Here is a 6000-nt window from a genome sequence, read left to right on the forward strand (position 1 = left end):
CTTTTATTATTTATTTTCTTTTATTATTCCTAAATAACAGGACTAAACAGAATCCCTAATGCTTGTGGCTTTCCTTATGAAAGGATTGTGGATTTCCTTATGAAAGTCCTTAGGGAAAGCCTTGAAGAAGGAAAATCAATATATATCAATCATTTGAAGGTTTGGCCTGTTTAATTCTTTCTTTGCTTGACCATGGTTTCACCCATCTCCTGCAAAGGGCTGAGCTCCATTATTACAACTTCCTGTCCCGTTCTGAGATTCTTAATCTGATTTTATGAGCACTACAGCATTAATATAACATTGCTTGTGTTAATTTTCCCTGCAGTCACCACCTACAACATATGGCCATTATTTTCACACTGGCAATATTCAACGGAGATAGAATTTGAAGTCCTAATTTAGGTATTTAAAGCTTGAAAGTGTATTTAACTTCAAACTTCATTAGTAGGCCCCTGGCCCTCAGTGAGTGACTGAAAATCAAAGTGGCTGGGTCAGGGATCAAGTTTCAGAAGTCAATTTTCCAAATACTGTTCTTCAGAGAGCGATACATTGGTATTAAAATGACAATTTGGACAATAGCCAAAGCCTCAGCTATTCTGAGTCCCACAAAAATGTTAGTTTATGCAAATCTCCAATAGCTTCAGTGCAGGAATGCAAATTTATAGCAGCAGCTAAGAAATTAGAGAGATGACAAAGATTGTTACGCTATCTGAGATACTTCCTTTCAAATTCTTGAGCAAGGAGTGTAACCACCTTCTTCCCTAATGTGGGCCCAGGCTGCTGAAGGAAAGACTTTGAGAAGCAGAGAATAAAATTAATATTAAAGACATTTTACAGTCTCAAGTGTTTTCCTATATTTCTCCCATTTTCTGCATAAAAAACAATTGTGTATTGTGTAAAACCCCTTTAAATTACGGGAGAGTTGGTTATATAAGACTCCTGTAAGATGCACATAAAAAGCATAAAAGAGAAAAATTCAGGTATAACAATTTTTCCTTTAAATGTCTCAGGACAGTAATTTCTGATGATATTCTGCAAAATCCATGTTGGGATACCCAAAGTAAAATTGATGATCCCTAGAAAAGGCAAAAATCTCTTAAAAATCTATTGTTATTCAAGGAACTGAATTTGTGACTCATCACAAAGCCTGATTTTCTCAAAATATTCATTATCTAGGCACTGAATATCAGGCAGCTGAAAGAATTCTGAAAGTTTTTCTGAAAATCAAAAGCACCCAAACTGTCAGGTGACTTTTGAGAATCTGCAAAACATAAAAATACCCAACAGAAGCTTTTATTTTTTATTATTGCTTTTCCAGTAATTAAACTTGAAAGGGTATGAGGTACAGTCTAAAATGAAAAAAGAAGAACAAAATTCATTATGGAACTAGGAACAGACAAGCCGAACCCAGTGAATTTTGTCCTTTTTCCTTAACTAATTATTGTAAAATATTTAAATTGCTTTAATTATTCACACTGTTCTTTCAGTAATTGAGAAAAACTTACTTCAACCAAGTTTTTTTAATGGAAGGTAAAACAAACTTGGGTACTTTTCACTCCAGGAGTTGACAGCTGCTGGTGGGTGAGATCACATCAACCCCCAGCAGAGGAGCACAGGGCATACATTCCTTCTACAGACACTTATATAAAAATTCTGTTTGCTTTGCAGTTTCATTTCCCAGAACCAAATATTTGAGAGATGTTTGTGTAGGTTTCTAAATAGCTCACAAAGCCCAGGCTTTGAAGGTTTCCAAATGGAACCACAAAGTTTGTCAGTGATATTAATGTGTGGTTTATTTTTCTTGTAAATAGTTATTATTTTTTGTCCTAGAAAAATATTTGGATATAAAGTCTGCAATGTTTTTTTGTTGTGTTGTTTGATACCAGATACTTTCAGCATTAGAATAACAGACCATGCAAAAAAAATCAGCCAGGACTACCAAAATAATTGCAGTCACTGGATGATAAATCTGCCTCTGGTCCAATGTATAAAGGACATATCCAAATGTTTCATATTCAGGGGTATTATTAAACAAAAATCACAGAATTGGATACCTCAAGGTATGTAACACCTGTCCCAACCTTTATCTCCTCAGGAATTCTGAAGTGGGTGAGAGATCACGCAAGATTTGGAGAGAACAGGCCTGGAAATGCTTGAGAACCAATATTTTAGTGATGAAGGTGTCAGCCAGCATCTTGCCACTGTTATTGCAAATTTTCCTAGCCATGATCCAGTAATTAAACAGATTAATGAGAAACCCAAATCAGTTGGTGTTGTGCAGACTTAAACACACTTTTTCCAGCAGAAAGCAGGACAATCAGTTCTGAACTATCAATTACTGTTAATGACTTCCTTCATAGGGCTGCTCATGGAAATAATAGGAAAACATTAACTCATCAAAACCCAAACTTTGCACAGAAACTTTCTGGTTGCCATAAAAACTCCCGAAGAGGAGAATTGCCTAGTGTATAACTCAGTGCCAAGACAGGACTAATTTTGATGTACATGGGCACATCAGTTGTTTGAATGCCAGCTCCATCCCAGTGCTGGAGTCAGACCAAACAACACACAGTAAACAAGAGAGCTTGGTTTATTATTTTCATGATGCCATAAAGAGATATCCTGCCCCCAATTTTTGAAAAATATTCTGGATGATCAGAAGTGCCTCTCTGATGTCATCATGTTCCTTCTGTGGTATTAAAAGGAGGGAAAATATATTCATATTTTCTATATATATTTACTTACACACTTAAGAAATGCTTTCTCACCACAAAGAAAAGCAGCACCAGCACACTGACTGGATCTACAGAAACACCAGGGGCAGGTATACACAGGGAAAAAAACATGTGGGAAAGGTTTTGGAATATAAATTCTCAGCAGAAAAGGTTTTAATTCTCAAATTCCTAAGTCACTCAGTAGTGTAAGAGCTGAACTTGGAAGGGGACGGGATGTAAGGACAGATGCTCAAACCAAGGGATTATCTGCTCCATCATTATCTGATCCTGTCTGTAGCACCAGCAAAAACAAGCACCTAGAGCTGTCTACAACAGACACATGATGGGACATTTTCTCTATTTTCCCAATGGTATTTTCTCAGTATCCAACAATATTTGCATTTTCACCTGCAAGCAGCTGTTTCCTCTGTATTTGGTAAGTCTCTGTACAGCCATGAGCTTCTCTTGAGCCCAAGCTCTCAGCACCCAGAGCATCCTGTGCTGCAGCTCTGCACAGCTCACCCACCCGTGGTGTGAACAAGTTGCTGGTTTGCTCTGATGTGTTTTTAACCACTTTGTTCCTCTTTCCTGCTCATAAAAAGCACTGAACATTCAATCTCCACAGTGATCAATCCATGGGACACGTCCCTATCTCCCTCCCCAGTCCCAGTCATCTCTCCTTAGGCTGAAGTGCCCCAGCCAGCTTAATTGTTGACAGCCCACAAGCCATCTCCTGCTTTTGATCATTCCTGTTTCCTTTTCCTGACCCTTTTCCAGCTGTGTGGGATCATTTTTGATGTGGCAGAGCCACACACAGAATTCAAGATGCTGATGAGTCCCAGATTTATAGAGCTGTGTCATGAGGTTCCTCTGCTCTGTTCCTTATGCCTTCCTCAGTATCTAATATCTGACCTCCTTTTTATCTATTACTCTAAATTAATATGTTTATAGAACTTTTATAGAATACTTTTATAGAAATTATCCTGAATTTCCATAGATTTACCTTGTTACCAAGAGGCATTGGGCAATATTTTCACTTCATGTATGAAGTTTTCACCCCTGTTAACCACAATGGTCTCATCTACATTTAATCTTGTGTGATATCTCAAAGCCAAATCACAGAAGACCTCACAAGATCTTTCTGCATCTCTCTGAAACCAGCCCGCATTAGGCAGGAAAGTCCTACTACTATAGACTGAAGATAGTTTTACCATGAGAAGTTAAGAAGGTAGTTGCTACAGCCATCCTAAAAATTGGAATGAGATAACGGTTTATAAAGATAATTTAAGGATGTTCACCAGGAAGACAGAGCCAGTTTAAAGCACGTGGAAAAATCTAAAGTACATTGAAATAAAAGAAACAAAGTTTCTTCCTTTTGTTCTTCCATTTGCAGGGAAAAAATGTAATTTTCACAATGGACTAAAGCACTGATACTTTTTTCTTTGGTTAGGTTGGAGTTTTCCAGCAGTTATTTTTTCAGTGGCAACCCATTTTCATTTTCCATCCTTATCAGGAGACTGGCAAAGGTCTATGTGGATGCAACAGTCTGGTCGGAGAGAGAAAGCCAGATAAACTTTCCCAGGAATTGTTCTGGAGAGTTTTGAGAAGGCTGAGAGAAAGACTGAAAACAATCTTGCAGCTGGTGTTTTGAGCAGTTGTTTTCTCAGAAGATGTTTACCAGAGATGTTTACTGGCTCTTCTTAATTAGCCAGTGGTGTGAGGGGTGTTGATTAAATGACCAAGCAGGTCCACCTGTATCAGAACAGTGTATATAAGAATGGGTTTCTAATAAACTCAAATTCAGCCTACTGAAGAGACATTATGTGTCACCTCACTCCCATTCCTGACTCAACGCTGACAGGCCTACAGCTCTTTCAAGCAATTTATGACAAAAAAACCGAAACAAGCAAACCACAACACACACAAAAGCCCCTTTAGATGAGGGTAGCTCTGAAAGTGTTTTTAAATTAATGCAGTTTCCAAAGAAGCAGCCTTCCCACTGTTGTCTCCATCCCAGCCCTAGGCCCAGCCGGGGAGGCTGCAGAAAGCCCAGTGCCACAGGCGCAGGAAGCAAAGGTCACTCTGCTGCAGACCCCTGTGCCTTTCCCTCTGCAGGGTGGTAAATCTGAGCTGAGCAAGCAGTGAATGTCGTCTGGCTCTAACAGCTGAGGCAGGAGCTGTCTTGCAGCGCTCAGCTCTGAGAATGTCTAAAGGTGTTTCCATTCTCCTTCAGCACCAGGCTGGGTTTAACCTCCACCAGCACCAAAAGGTCTCTCCTGGGACCACACAGCAGAGTTTTAATAAAGTATTGAGCGTCCTCCTCAAGCACAGCCACACTTTGTACAGCAAACCTGGAAATCTGGTGTGTTATCCACTCCCACATCCCATCAAAATGAAAATCTACCTTTGTGCCTCATCACTGCTGTCCCACAGGTCACAGGCCTTGAGCCAACAAGAGCCAACCAATATTCTGCAACCCCAAATATTAATGTTGGATCATGGATAATTTAATAATTGCTGTCTGCCTCAGCATTGCAAGGGAATGCTGCCATCACTGGCCTGAGCCAAGGGAGGGCATGGGGATAACTCCTCTGAGGTGTGATCAGATATGTTCCAGGTGATTGTAGCTGATAGAGTTTATTTAATAAAATATATCCTATATGGTCAAACAGGTTAAACTATGTCAGGGCAGTTAGAAGAACAGAAAAAGGGGAAATCCTTTTATAGCAAAATTTCTCTAGAAGCAAATATCCCACTGAAATATAACAGAGTTTTATTCTGCCAGTGGGCACAATTCTGGATCATTAAACAGACAGAAATTAAACATCCCTAGCTTAAACTGATCTTATTGTCTCTTCCAGCAAACCTTTTCACTGAAGATTTCAAACAGATGAAAATGTGACCAGCAGCCAGGGATGAGAATGTATTTGTACAAAAGAGATGAGGATATTCTGCAGCCTTAAATAATTTAACTAAATAGATGAAGATGGGAAACAGAGAGTTAGAGCCACTGTGGACAGCCTGCCAACATCTTACCTGTTTGAGAGGATCCTAATGACAGACACAGTCATTAGTTAAATTAGATGAAGGTACCAAGGACATCTCATGCATGATTTTATTGCTTACAACCAAATAGAAGTTTAACTGACAACCTGTCACTAAATTAATTAAGCCGGCAAAGAAAAAAACCCCAGCATGTGATGACACAAAAGATTATTGTCTGATAAAGGGGAGAGAGGAAAGAAAAAAAAAAAACAAAAAACAAAAAAAAAACAAAACAAAAAAA

Source organism: Anomalospiza imberbis, chromosome 12, assembly GCF_031753505.1.
Source record: "Anomalospiza imberbis isolate Cuckoo-Finch-1a 21T00152 chromosome 12, ASM3175350v1, whole genome shotgun sequence".
NCBI classification, from domain to species: domain Eukaryota; kingdom Metazoa; phylum Chordata; class Aves; order Passeriformes; family Viduidae; genus Anomalospiza; species Anomalospiza imberbis.